We start from the raw sequence: 14923 nt of genomic DNA, 5'->3' as shown, positions 1-14923 counted from the left end.
GTCACTGAGGACATTATTTTGTACAGCTTATATAAGAATAATTTTTTATTGGATTTCAGTGAGACCATCAGTTTTCAGTTCCAGTAAAGAAATACTTTCAAAGTTATTGGTGCATGTACCCTTTCACTGGATGCATACGCTCCTAGCAAAATCTGGGGAGACAGGATATTTAACTATGGCCAGACAGAACAAGAACACAGTGCATTCTTAATTTTAGGAGCATTTTCTTCCCTTATCACTCAGAAGAATTTTTAATATATCTATTTTGTTTTAAACTCAGTATCAATCACAGTAAAAATCATATAAAAGAAATAGAAGATTGTCATTATCCCAAAAGTTTATTACAACAACTGAGTGTTACAACACTTAAGGCTATCAGATTTCAGTACATTCAACTAAGCAAGGTCACCTTGACCCTGTAATTTTAGTGAAATTACATTTAGTGCCCATCTAAGATTTAATACCATTCTCCAATACTTTTTTTTCTCTCCCCCCTCTCCCCCCAGCTCTTTATAAATCTCTTGATATTCTTGGTTCACCTGTAACTTCAGCCTTATTTTTCCAGTTTCTGCAGAATTCTCATTACTTAATTTACAACATGCTATGCTAGGTTCGCCTGCCCTGGTGTGGCCCATCATTGGAATATGGCTCTTTTCATTACTGATTCACTCTCTCCCTACATTATCATTCACAGAAGAGGGTGTTCTTGGGTTTAAGGCAATCCAGTGATAGTCATTATCACAAAGCCACAGAGAAGATCCATTAAAAATTTGAATATTAGATATTTCTAGGTAAGGAGAATAGACTGAACATTTGTGTTTATCTCTTTCAAAACTATATTAAATCATATATATATGTGTGTGTGTGTATATATATATATATATATATATAATCTAACAACATATATACTCTCAAGTAAAAAGAGATTATTTCATTATCTCGAATAAACTTTATTATAGCAGTTTTAGATTTACAAAAAAAAATTTACAAGAATAGTACAGAGGTTGCCATATGTCCCATATCCAGTTTCCAGGGTAAGGAAGCAGAAACACCTATATTTAACAATATTCATTATTTCAATGATGAAGTAAACGGGAGATATTTTAACTATAAAATAAGAATAGAATGCTATTTACAACAGCAACAAAAATATCAGCAAGAACTTTTGCAATTAAAAATAGATTACACACATTTTAAAACAAATAAAGAATTCAAGGAAAAAGTTTATGAATAAGGTTGAGGAATTTTCCGAGAATAGAAAATATGTATGTATATATTCACGTATATATGAAGATGGATAAAGGAAATATAAAAGAAGCTAATTGTAGGAGGTCAAACATCTGAATGGTAGGCATTTCAAGAGGAGAAAACAGATGATACAAAGAAGGAACTCAGCAAAGAAATAATTCAAAACAAATTCCCGGAGTTTTTAGATGAAAAGGGCTCATTGAGGACTAGCACACTGAATGAAACGATCACCCAGGCACATTAGAGATAAATGTCAGGGCACTGGGGTACAAGAAATATTCTCAAAAATTTCCAGAGAGACAAGAAGCCTACATAGAAAGAATCAGGAATCAATTTGGATCCAGAGGTCAAGTATGTACTGGAAGCTGGAACATTAAAAAAATAGCTTCAAAATTCTGGAGGGAAATTATTTCCAAAAAGGTATTGTGCTCAATGAAACCTATTATTTACAAGTGAGTAGAGACAGAACGGGCATTTTTCAAAAAAAGCCAGCCTCTATACGACCCTCCTTAGGAACCATCGAAGTATGTGTCCACAGAAATAAAAACAAGAAAAGGCAGGAGGAGAAAGAAAGCAGGAAGAGGGAGCCCCAGGCAGGACCGTCCTGGCGGCAGGGGCTCCCCCGGCGGCTGGGAAGTGCCCACAATCCCCCACAGGAGCCATCTCTGCCGCCCCGCGGCAGGTGCGTCGAGGCGCAGCAGGTGCATCGAGGCGCGGCCGCAGGGCATCGGGATGAGCGCCCTGCGCGAAGGGATGTCTGGCGCCTTCCGCAGCCTTCTCCAGCGGGAAGCCGTCTTCGTTGGAGGACCGTGGCCCAAGCCGCAGAGCCGGGGCCCGGTCGTGGTCCGGGTGGGCCAGGGCGGGCTTTCCCCGGAAGACAGACGTGAGCAGAGCAAGCGGCACTCTGCGCTCTGTGACTTCTTCGTTAGGTGTGAGTCCCGATGGCCGCGCGAGGATAGGACGGGCTCGGATGTGCTGAGCCAGGCGGCGGCGGCCCCGAGAACGGCAGGTCAGGCCTGCGGCGCTGCAGGCGGGACCTACTTCCGGAAGAAGCCGGCCTTCGCAGGCTCTCGGGTTCTGGTTCTGCGGCCAGGCGCTGCCTGGAACGAGAGGCACCTGCGTGCCAGGTGCCAGAGGCTCCTCCTCCCAGACTCCGCCCACCACCGCGCAGGCAATCCCCGCTGCTCGTGGATTCCTCGCCCCGCCCCGGCCCCCCACCCCCACCCCAGGCCCCAATTAGAGCCACTTCGTGGCGGCACCTAACTCACAGGCCCAGGCGCCTGGAACCTCTGTGGCCGGAACGCTGAGTGTGGGCGGGACTTCCGGAAACCGGGCCCAGGGAGTGAAATGCGCAGGCGCGGGCTACAAGCCCAACCGCGGAAGCCTCTCAGTAACCCCCAGAAGTGCTCGTGTGGTGATATGGCGCTGGGGCTACAATCCGGGTCCTGCCTGAGCTTCAGCAAACGTTCTAGGCCAGTGCGGCCCTAACGCGTGGGTCCACGGTGTCCACAGTGTGCAGGCTCTCGGGGGTCCCCTTGGGGGGCTCCTCTGGGGAGATCACGTCTGCGGTCCGTTCAGCCCTTGCCTCCAGCGCAGGGGACATGACGCCCCGTCTTCCAGTCGCTGCTGTGGACCGAGTTCTTCTCGGGATGTGAACAGGTAAGACTCCGGCATGTCGATTGTGCGCACGTTTGCAACTGGTGGAACCTCTTGATTTACCTCTGTGGTTTGGAGACCTGGGGGCTTTCCGGGGGAAAAGCTGAGACCGCCGGATTTCGTGGAGCGCGAGGGGACGCTGCGGAAAGAGCCGGGAGCCCCACGGAGGAAGGTGGCGGAGGTGGTGAGCATTGCGCGTCCACACGAGACTCGTCCGCCGAGGACTTACCGGTTCGTACCTGTAAGATACACCAGCCCTAGGTTCCTTTGCGTCCCCTGACCAGATGACGTCAGTGCCACCTTGCCCTGCGCCCCCCCCCCCCCCCCCCCCCCCCGGCCGCGTCCTTGCAGCAGCTCCAGGTAGTGGGATGCTGGACAGGGGTGCAGGGCAAGGATGGGGGCTGGCGGGGCAGCCTCTGATTGACCGGGGTCACACCCCCTCCCTGACTTCCTCCCACCTCACTTTGCTGTTTGCATTTCCGCTGTTAGAATAGAGTCATTTCTTTGTCAAGATATAGGAGTTTGGTTCATAATTTGGGTGGTGAACAGGGATCCTTTCTATAGTCCATAAACATTTACCAGAGATCTTTATAGAATGTGCTAATTCAGTCTCCTACCATGTATTGAGTGACTTCTGTGCCACGTAATATGACAGGCACCTGGGTTGTGAAGGTAAATGGTATAAAGATGTGTGATCTGAGAGTTGAGGTAGTAGGGGAGGCAGTGTATATAATTGTGAACACGGGGCACCTGGGTAGCTCAGTCTGTTGAACTTGCAACTCTTGACTTCAGCTCAGGTCATAATCTCACAGTTCAGGAGTTTGAACCCCATGTCCAGCTCAGTGTTGACAACTCTGCCTGGAACCTGCTTCGGATTCTGTGTCTCCGCTTCTATCTGTGCCTCCCCTGCTTGTGCTCTCTCTCAAATGTTAAAAATTAAAAAAAAAAAAAAAAGTAAACTTGAAAAATAATTGTGAACATGTATATAGTGTAGTGGATTTAATATAAAGGTAGATGCAGGTTACAGAGCTGGGGGGGCAGTCATCTCAAATTCAGGAGCAGGGGTTTTTTGGAGACCTTACTGAACACCATGTACACAGTTTGAGGAGTGTGTAGCAGTTTGGCTGGACAAGTGAGGTAGAGCGCTTTAAACATGGAGGGCAGATCATGCAGAAAGTGACAAAACTAGTTTCTTTAGTAACATGCAAGAGATTTCATATAATTCATCACTATGGTTGGTATATTCCATACAGTTCTTGAATAGGATTTGTTATTTGAGTGGGGGTACAGACAAACAGTGGAAAGTAGGTTTAGGGATATGTGTATCAGCCTTACAATCTTGAAGATCTGATAAACACCTGTATCACATAATGGATAGTTCTTTTTTTTTTCTTTTTTTTTTTTTTCTTTTTTAATATATGAAATTTACTGTCAAATTGGTTTCCATACAACACCCAGTGCTCATCCCAAAAGGTGCCCTCCTCAATACCCATCACCCACCCTGCCCTCCCTCCCACCCCCCATCAACCCTCAGTTTGTTCTCAGTTTTTAACAGTCTCTAATGCTTTGGCTCTCTCCCACTCTAACCTCTTTTTTTTTTTTTTTTTCCTTCCCCTCCCCCATGGGTTTCTGTTATGTTTCTCAGGATCCACATAAGAGTGAAACCATATGGTATCTGTCTTTCTCTGTATGGCTTATTTCACTTAGCATCACACTCTCCAGTTCCATCCATGTTGCTACAAAAGACCATATTTCATTTTTTCTCATTGCCACGTAGTATTCCATTGTGTATATAAACCACAATTTCTTTATCCATTCATCAGTTGATGGACATTTAGGCTCTTTCCATAATTTGGCTATTGTTGAGAGTGCCGCTATAAACATTGGGGTACAGGTGCCCCTATGCATCAGTACTCCTGTATCCCTTGGATAAATTCCTAGCAGTGCTATTGCTGGGTCATAGGGTAGGTCTATTTTAATTTTCTGAGGAACCTCCACACTGCTTTCCAGAGCGGCTGCACCAATTTGCATTCCCACCAACAGTGCAAGAGGGTTCCCGTTTCTCCACATCCTCTCCAGCATCTATAGTCTCCTGATTTGTTCATTTTGGCCACTCTGACTGGCGTGAGGTGGTATCTGAGTGTGGTTTTGATTTGTATTTCCCTGATAAGGAGCGACGTTGAACATCTTTTCATGTGCCTGTTGGCCATCCGGATGTCTTCTTTAGAGAAGTGTCTATTCATGTTTTCTGCCCATTTCTTCACTGGGTTATTTGTTTTTCGGGTGTGGAGTTTGATGAGCTCTTTATAGATTTTGGATACTAGCCCTTTGTCCGATGTGTCATTTGCAAATATCTTTTCCCATTCGGTTGGTTGCCTTTTAGTTTTGTTGGTTGTTTCCTTTGCTGTGCAGAAGCTTTTTATCTTCATAAGGTCCCAGTAATTCACTTTTGCTTTTAATTCCCTTGCCTTTGGGGATGTGCCGAGTAAGAGATTGCTACGGCTGAGGTCAGAGAGGTCTTTTCCTGCTTTCTCCTCTAAGGTTTTGATGGTTTCCTGTCTCACATTCAGGTCCTTTATCCATTTTGAGTTTATTTTTGTGAATGGTGTGAGAAAGTGGTCTAGTTTCAACCTTCTGCATGTTGCTGTCCAGTTCTCCCAGCACCATTTGTTAAAGAGACTGTCTTTTTTCCATTGGATGTTCTTTCCTGCTTTGTCAAAGATGAGTTGGCCATACGTTTGTGGGTCTAGTTCTGGGGTTTCTATTCTATTCCATTGGTCTATGTGTCTGTTTTTATGCCAATACCATGCTGTCTTGATGATGACAGCTTTGTAGTAGAGGCTAAAGTCTGGGATTGTGATGCCTCCTGCTTTGGTCTTCTTCTTCAAAATTACTTTGGCTATTCGGGGCCTTTTGTGGTTCCATATGAATTTTAGGATTGCTTGTTCTAGTTTCGAGAAGAATGCTGGTGCAATTTTGATTGGGATTGCATTGAATGTGTAGATAGCTTGGGTTGTATTGACATTTTGACAATATTTATTCTTCCAATCCATGAGCAGGGAATGTCTTTCCATTTCTTTATATCTTCTTCAATTACCTGCATAAGCTTTCTATAGTTTTCAGCATACAGATCTTTTACATCTTTGGTTAGATTTATCCCTAGGTATTTTATGCTTCTTGGTGCAATTGTGAATGGGATCAGTTTCTTCATTTGTCTTTCTGTTGCTTCATTGTTAGTGTATAAGAATGTAACTGATTTCTGTACATTGATTTTGTATCCTGCAACTTTGCTGAATTCATGTATCAGTTCTAGCAGACTTTTGGTGGAGTCTATCGGATTTTCCATGTATAATATCATGTCATCTGCAAAAAGCGAAAGCTTGACTTCATCTTTGCCAATTTTGATGCCTTTGATTTCCTTTTGTTGTCTGATTGCTGATGCTAGAACTTCCAGCACTATATTAAACAACAGCGGTGACAGTGGGCATCCCTGTCGTGTTCCTGATCTCAGGGAAAAAGCTCTCAGTTTTTCCCCGTTGAGGATGATGTTAGCTGTGGGCTTTTCATAAATGGCCTTTATGATCTTTAAGTATGTTCCTTCTATCCCGACTTTCTCAAGGGTTTTTATTAAGAAAGGGTGCTGGATTTTGTCAAAGGCCTTTTCTGCATCGATTGACAGGATCATATGGTTCTTCTCTTTTTTTTTGTTAATGTGATGTATCACGTTGATCGATTTGTGAATGTTGAACCAGCCCTGCATCCCAGGAATGAATCCCACTTGATCATGGTGAATAATTCTTTTTATATGCTGTTGAATTCGATTTGCTAGTATCTTATTAAGAATTTTTGCATCCATATTCATCAGGGATATTGGCCTGTAGTTCTCTTTTTTTACTGGGTCTCTGTCTGGTTTAGGAATCAAAGTAATACTGGCTTCATAGAATGAGTCTGGAAGTTTTCCTTCCCTTTCTATTTCTTGGAATAGCTTGAGAAGGATAGGTATTATCTCTGCTTTAAATGTCTGGTAGAACTCCCCTGGGAAGCCATCTGGTCCTGGACTCTTATTTGTTGGGAGATTTTTGATAACCGATTCAATTTCTTCGCTGGTTATGGGTCTGTTCAAGCTTTCTATTTCCTCCTGATTGAGTTTTGGAAGAGTGTGGGTGTTTAGAAATTTGTCCATTTCTTCCAGGTTGTCCAATTTGCTGGCATATAATTTTTCATAGTATTCCCTGATAATTGTTTGTATCTCTGAGGGATTGGTTGTAATCATTCCATTTTCATTCATGATTTTATCTATTTGGGTCATCTCCCTTTTCTTTTTGAGAAGCCTGGCTAGAGGTTTGTCAATTTTGTTTATTTTTTCAAAAAACCAACTCTTGGTTTCGTTGATCTGCTCTACAGTTTTTTTAGATTCTATATTGTTTATTTCTGCTCTGATCTTTATTATTTCTCTTCTTCTGCTGGGTTTAGGCTGCCTTTGCTGTTCTGCTTCTATTTCCTTTAGGTGTGCTGTTAGATTTTGTATTTGGGATTTTTCTTGTTTCTTGAGATAGGCCTGGATTGCAATGTATTTTCCTCTCAGGACTGCCTTCGCTGCATCCCAAAGCGTTTGGATTGTTGTATTTTCATTTTCGTTTGTTTCCATGTATATTTTAATTTCTTCTCTAATTGCCTGGTTGACCCACTCATTCGTTAGTAGGGTGTTCTTTAACCTCCATGCTTTTGGAGGTTTTCCAGACTTTTTCCTGTGGTTGATTTCAAGCTTCATAGCATTGTGGTCTGAAAGTATGCATGGTATAATTTCAATTCTTGTAAACTTATGAAGGGCTGTTTTGTGACCCAGTATATGATCTATCTTGGAGAATGTTCCATGTGCACTCGAGAAGAAAGTATATTCTGTTGCTTTGGGATGCAGAGTTCTAAATAGATCTGTCAAGTCCATCTGATCCAATGTATCATTCAGGGCCCTTGTTTCTTTATTGACTGTGTGTCTAGATGATCTATCCATTTCTGTAAGTGGGGTGTTAAAGTCCCCTGCAATGACCACATTCTTATCAATAAGGTTGCTCATGTTTATGAGTAATTGTTTTATATATCTGGGGGCTCCGGTATTCGGCGCATAGACATTTATAATTGTTAGCTCTTCCTGATGGATAGACCCTGTAATTATTATATAATGCCCTTCTTCATCTCTTGTTACAGCCTTTAATTTAAAGTCTAGTTTGTCTGATATAAGTATGGCTACTCCAGCTTTCTTTTGGCTTCCAGTAGCATGATAAATAGTTCTCCATCCCCTCACTCTCAATCTAAAGGTGTCCTCAGGTCTAAAATGAGTCTCTTGTAGACAGCAAATAGATGGGTCTTGTTTTTTTATCCATTCTGATACCCTATGTCTTTTGGTTGGCGCATTTAATCCATTTACATTCAGTGTTATTATAGAAAGATATGGGCTTAGAGTCATTGTGATGTCTGTATGTTTTATGCTTGTAGTGATGTCTCTGGTACTTTGTCTCACAGGATCCCCCTTAGGATCTCTTGTAGGGCTGGTTTCGTGGTGACAAATTCCTTCAGTTTTTGTTTATTTGGGAAGACCTTTATCTCTCCTTCTATTCTAAATGACAGACTTGCTGGATAAAGGATTCTCGGCTGCATATTTTTTCTGTTTAGCACACTGTAGATATCGTGCCAAGCCTTTCTGGCCTGCCAAGTTTCAAAGGAGAGATCAGTCACGAGTCTTATAGGTCTCCCTTTATATGTGAGGGCACGTTTATCCCTTGCTGCTTTCAGAATTTTCTCTTTATCCTTGTATTTTGCCAGTTTCACTATGATATGTCGTGCAGAAGATCGATTCAAGTTACGTCTGAAGGGAGTTCTCTGTGCCTCTTGGATTTCAATGCCTTTTTCCTTCCCCAGTTCAGGGAAGTTCTCAGCTATAATTTGTTCAAGTACCCCTTCAGCACCCTTCCCTCTCTCTTCCTCCTCTGGGATACCAATTATGCGTATATTATTTTTTTTTAGTGTATCACTTAGTTCTCTAATTTTCCCCTCATACTCCTGGATTTTTTTATCTCTCTTTCTTTCAGCTTCCTCTTTCTCCATAACTTTATCTTCTAGTTCACCTATTCTCTCCTCTGCCTCTTCAAGCCGAGCCATCGTGGATTCCATTTTGTTTTGCAATTCGTTTAAAGCGTTTTTCAACTCCTCGTGACTGTTCCTTAGTCCCTCGATCTTTGTGGCAAGAGATTCTCTGCTGTCCTGTATACTGTTTTCAAGCCCAGCGATTAATTTTATGACTATTATTCTAAATTCACTTTCTGTTATATTATTTAAATCCTTTTTGATCAGTTCATTAGCTGTTGTTATTTCCTGGAGATTCTTCTGAGGGGAATTCTTCCGTTTGGTCATTTTGGAGAGTCCCTGGCGTGGTGAGGACCTGCAGTGCACTTCCCCTGTGCTGTGGTGTATAACTGGAGTTAGTGGGCGGGGCCGCAGTCCGACCCGATGTCTGCCCCCAGCCCACTGCTGGGGCCACAGTCAGACTGGTGTGTGCCTTCTCTTCCCCTCTCCTAGGGGCGGGATTCACTGTGGGGTGGCGTGTCCCGTCTGGGCTACTTGCACACTGCCAGGCTTGTGTTGCTGGGGATCTGGCGTATTAGCTGGGGTGGGTGGGCAAGGTGCACGGGGGCTGGAGGGGCAGGCTTAGCTCGCTTCTCCTTAGGTGATCCACTTCAGGAGGAGTCCTGTGGCAGCGGGAGGGAGTCAGATCCGCTGCCGGAGGTTTGGCTCCGCAGAAGCACAGAGTTGGGTGTTTGCGCGGAGCGAGCAAGTTCCCTGGCAGGAACTGGTTCCCTTTGGGATTTTGGCTGGGGGATGGGCGGGGGAGATGGCGCTGGCGCCTTTGTTCCCCGCCAAGCTGAGCTCTGCTGTCCGGGGGCTCGGCAGCTCTCCCTCCCTTTGTCCTCCAGCCTTCCCGCTTTCCGAGCAGAGCTGTTAACTTATGACCTCCCAGACGCTAAGTCGCGCTTGCTGTCGGAACACAGTCCGTCCGGCCCCTCCGCTTTTGCCAGCCAGACTCGGGGGCTCTGCTTGGCCGGCGAGCCGCCCCTCCGCCCCGGCTCCCTCCCGCCAGTCCGTGGAGCGCGCACCGCCTCGCCGCCCTTCCTACCCTCTTTCGTGGGCCTCCTGTCTGCGCTTGACCCCGGAGACTCCCTTCTGCTAATCCTCTGGCGGTTTTCTGGGTTCTTTAGGCAGGTGTAGGTGGAATCTAAGTGATCGGCAGGACGCGCTGTGAGCCCCGCGTCCTCCTACGCCGCCATCTTCTCCACTTACCATGGATAGTTCTTAAACCAAGCCTTGGATAGCTGATGTTTCAGTGCCATTAGAAATGATCCAGACCTTCTTGGATTAGTCCTAACTTCTACACATTTCACTCTTGTTCCCATCAAATATTCTTAACTCTTAGTTCTAGCCTCTTTCATTTAAAAAAAAAAAATTTTTTTTTTACATTTATTTATTTTTGGTAGACAGAGATAGAGCACAAGTGGGAGAGGAGCAGAGAGAGAGGGAGACGCAGAATGCGAAGCAGGCTCCAGGCTCTGAGCTGTCAGCCCAGACCCCGATGCGAGGCTCGAACTCACAGATCGCGAGATCATGACCTGAGCCGAAGTCAGACGCTTTTTTTTTTTTTTTTAATTTTTTTTTTTAACGTTTATTTATTTTTGAGACAGAGACAGAGCATGAGCAGGGGAGGGTCAGAGAGAGAGGGAGACAGAGAATCTGAAACGGGCTCCAGGCTCTGCACAGAGCCCGACGCGGGGCTCGAACTCACGGACCGTGAGATCATGACCTGAGCCGAAGTCGGCCGCTTAACCAACTGAGCCACCCAGGCGCCCCTAGTCTCTTTCATTTTTAACTTGAATAACATCTGTTCTCATTTTAACTGTTTGCTATTTTTCAAAATTTTTGTCTTTAGATATTTTCTCCTGGATTCCAGAATTTCCTGGAATCTTGGATCTTAGGGTTGTTTTTGACCATCAGTGGTAGTGATGCAATAGTAGTAACCTTTTATTTTGTTGTTGTTGTTGCATTTGGCACTGATCTATAGGGAACCACACACAAATCACGGATGTTTAAAATTCCTAGTGTATTTTCATCTCCTGGATACCAGATACCAGTAACATACTGGGTCACTCTAACCAGGTATACAGTTACATTTTCAATTTCACCTAAAGGATAGATGTTGATTAGGTAAGCATTCTTGTTTTTCCACACATTGGTATTTTGAAATTTCAAAAGTAATGTAAGATTGACTTGGCTACCTTCCAAAATAAAAAGAAGACCAGAAGCCCTCAAATAATGATAGGTATGGTTCCAGTGTCCACGTTGACATCTAAAGAACTTTATTTGGTGGTAATATCTCTTGTATGGTTACATAAAATAACTTACTTTACTGTTTGTGTGAGAGAGAGACAGAGACAGCATGAGCAGGGGAGAGGCAGAGAGGGAGACCCAGAATCTGAAGCAGGCTCCAGTCTCTAAGCTGTTAGGACAGAGCCAGAGACACGAAGCTCAAACTCACGAACTGTGAATTAAGCGTCCAACTCTTGGTTTTGCCTCAGGTCTTGATCTCACAGTTTGTGAGTTGGAGCCCCGCCTTGGGCTCTGTGCTGACAGCATGGAATCTGCTTGTGATTCTCTCTTTCTCTACCCCTCTCCCATTGCCTCTGTCTCTCTCAAAATAAATACATAAACCTTAAAAAAATTAAGTAACTTACTAGCATTTTTAACACTCCATAGGATGAAATATACATTATTTTCCCGTTAAAAGCTAACGAATCAAGGAAATTTCCAGCTAATTGAGAAATACAATAAAAATATAAATTTTGACAACATGCTTTAATTCTGCACCAAAGTATCAGTCTTAAAAATAACAGGAAGTATTTCAAAAGTATTTTTTGCTGTTCATGTAATAATCCTTAATAAAGTCATTACCTTCATTACTATTCTGAGGACATTCTTGTTTCAGGATCTGAAGCCACGGGTGAAATTAGTGCAGTGGAGTGCTCGATGCATTTAGTAAAAACTTAATAAATAGTAATTGATTGATGAAGTGTCAAAGCAGCTTTATTTTTTCCCCTTTGATCGTATCTACTCTAAAACACCCAATGGAAAAATACAGCTATTCAGTTGTTACATTATGCTCATGCAAAAAAATTAACTTCATATGAATGTAAAAATTACTTCAGAATTGACTCAAATTGATTTGTATACATAGACACGTCCAGAATATAGGTATACTTGTATTTAGTTAAGCTGTATCTGGTTATATAATCACTTTATTACTTCTCAAACTGTATCTTAACATGTCAAGGAATTAACATTTGACAGGAGTTAAGTTTTGCAAATCTTGATAATTTATAGGTAATAGTCACAAAGGCTATGTTATGAGAAACAAAAATTGTCACAGGCGTTAAAAATGACTGATTAGCACTATAATTCTTTTTATCAGAATTGTTAAATGCTGGCTTTCCCTATTACAGCCTTTTATATTACCTTTTAAAACTAATAATTTAATCAATATGATTTGATTAGTATGATTAATTCAAGTCACTGCAGTATGGTAAGGGTCTAGTCTTTGGAGCTCAGTGTCTGAGTATGAATTCTGGCTTTGCCACTTTCTACACCTAAGACCTTCAGCAAGCTATTTAACCTCTCTCTCAGTTTCTTTTATAAAAAAAAGTAGGTATAACAATATTCATTTTATAGTGTAGTTATGATAATTAGGTTAATGTTTATAAAGCACTTAGAATAATCCTTGGAATATAGTAAACTCTATGTAAATGTTTTCTCTGTAGTAATGTAGGTAAATGAATAAATTCTCAGTGAACAAAATTCTTACAACACTGAAAACTGTAAAGAGGGATTCAGTGAATCACATACCAAAACAGTTTCATTACCAAGATAGAACATTTTGTGAATATTATTTCAGAATTTTCTCTTTGAATATGTATGAAACGAATAATGGATTGATAACTTGGAAAGAAAAATAACTTTATAAGAAGTATTGTTGTATGGGCTTTCTAAAAATAAAATAGCATTAGATATGATTTTGAGTTTAATAGATGAAAAGGAAACTAAAGTGTAATTGATATAATTGCCAAAGTTCAGATAGTTAACTCAACGCAAATTAATATTTTATAAAGGATCCCTCTTTTAAGAAAAGAGATTGTAAAACTCATTAACATGTTAGAATCTTTATTTTTTAAATCTGTTTTAAATGACTTGTTATGAGAAGTGAACTGATTAACCTTCCCATTCATTTTTTTATACTTCTTCCCCTTACCAGTATTTCCTCCTTGCATTTCAAGGATTCAACCAGAATTTATCTTTAGGGGAGGACTAGGTGGCTTAGTTAGTTGAGTGTCCGACTCTTGATTTCTGCTCAGGTCTTGATTCCAGGGTCTTGAGATTGAGCCCTGCATTGGGCTCCGTGCTGACGGCTGGGAGTCTGCTTGGGATTCTCAATCTCTGTCTCTGTCTACCCCTGCCCTGCTTGTGCATGCATGAGTGGTTGCACTCTCTAAAAAAAAAAAAAAAGATAAAAAAAAATTAACCAGAATTTATCTTGAAATTAATTAGCGTGTTTGTCTTCTGTGGTGTGTTTTGTGGTATTTTGCAGCTTCGGCTCTCCCTTGTGTCCGACGACCTCTCTGATCACTTTTCCTGTTATGCGTGTTCCTGACTATTTCAATTGTAAGAATTACCTTCATGTTGAGTCATTCTCTGTCTACACAAGTGGTTGTCATCTTTCCATTTGTTCTCATTTATTTTACTTTAGTTTTTGCCTCCGTAGTTACTGAGATCACTCTTATCTGTTCTCCTTATCATCGATTTGATTTTTAGGAATGTCTTGTTTCCTGTTGTTTCTAACTTATTAGGTAAGAGTCAATGCTGTGTTTGTTGTCAACATTTTCCCTTGGTCCCCTACTTATCATTCTGATTTTAGTATGTTTTTTCCTTATTGAGGTCTTTTTTCATTTGTTACATGTATATTTTTGAGAAATTATCTAACATGAGGCAATTGAAAAAAACCTCCTTCTATTGCTTGAGTTACCTTTTCTTCCAGACTGGTTTCTTCATTTTTCCTTTGTCTGCCATTCTATTTTGACTTCGTATTTTTGCTGCACCATGCCTGTCATTTGTATGCCATTTATTTTCATCTTGTGCATACTCTGCTGTGATTCTAGAACGTCTGCTTGCTCTGATAAAGTTATGGGTAAGTTCTCCTTGACACGGCCCCATTTGTGCTGTGATCACTTTATCATCCTTCGGAACTACAGGAGCTAGAATCAGGTATTGCTTTGAAGACAACTGTTCTGTAGTTTGAGGGTTGAGTGGAAAATGAAGTGGTAGGCCGATTGAAAACCTGTATTTGCTCTCTGTTCTGAGATCCTGTTACGTGTGACCCCACACAGGGCTTCATCGGGATCCACCAGTGGGAACAGGGCCTGGAAGCTGGCACGTCCTGGTTATTGTTCTTTTTACTACTAAGATGTTGCTGAAACATGTATGGGCTTCTGATAGATATTAAGGGTTTTTGCCTTACTGATTAAGTTTTTTACAATTTCCTATTTTCTCCCTTGACCTGTATCTCTACAAACTGGAGGGTATTCATGAAAACTCTGAGAATTTTTCAGTCATAAACCTTGTGTAATCATGTTCCTTCCCTTTCTTTAATTGCTGTGTGTATTTATAAAATCTAGCCATCCATCCTTTTATCTGTCCATCAATGTTTTAATGACAGGAAACTCTGTAATGCTAATTTATTTTGCCATCGTTAGTCCCATTTTATTTCTCTTTATTTTTTTATTTCCCAGTTCTTTTTTCTTAATTTGTCCTTGTTACAATATGGCTTGGGATTTGGCCCACATTGTAACTAAACTTAATGACTCTTGACTCAAAGGTTTAAAACAGTGGTATGAAAACACTGCTTTTAGCCAAAATGTATACACAACCT

At 41.9% G+C, this 14923-nt stretch overlaps 1 long non-coding RNA gene across 1 annotated transcript in view; it reads left to right on the top strand.

The window, feature by feature from the left end:
• Window positions 1-2742: 2742 nt before the first annotated feature.
• LOC109258468 (uncharacterized) overlaps window positions 2743-14923 on the top strand; it is a 681144-nt gene continuing 668963 nt past the window's right edge. Inside the window, exon 1 of the long non-coding RNA XR_008421334.1 lies at window positions 2743-3135. This is a non-coding gene — a long non-coding RNA (uncharacterized LOC109258468). The remainder of the gene's footprint in view (window positions 3136-14923) is intronic.

The sequence above is a fragment of the Panthera pardus genome, unplaced genomic scaffold (assembly GCF_024362965.1).
Source record: "Panthera pardus isolate Hobbes unplaced genomic scaffold, ASM2436296v1 HiC_scaffold_12, whole genome shotgun sequence".
Lineage (NCBI taxonomy): Eukaryota > Metazoa > Chordata > Mammalia > Carnivora > Felidae > Panthera > Panthera pardus.
Note: the sequence above shows the minus strand (reverse complement) of the source record. Positions and strands in the feature narration are given on the sequence as shown.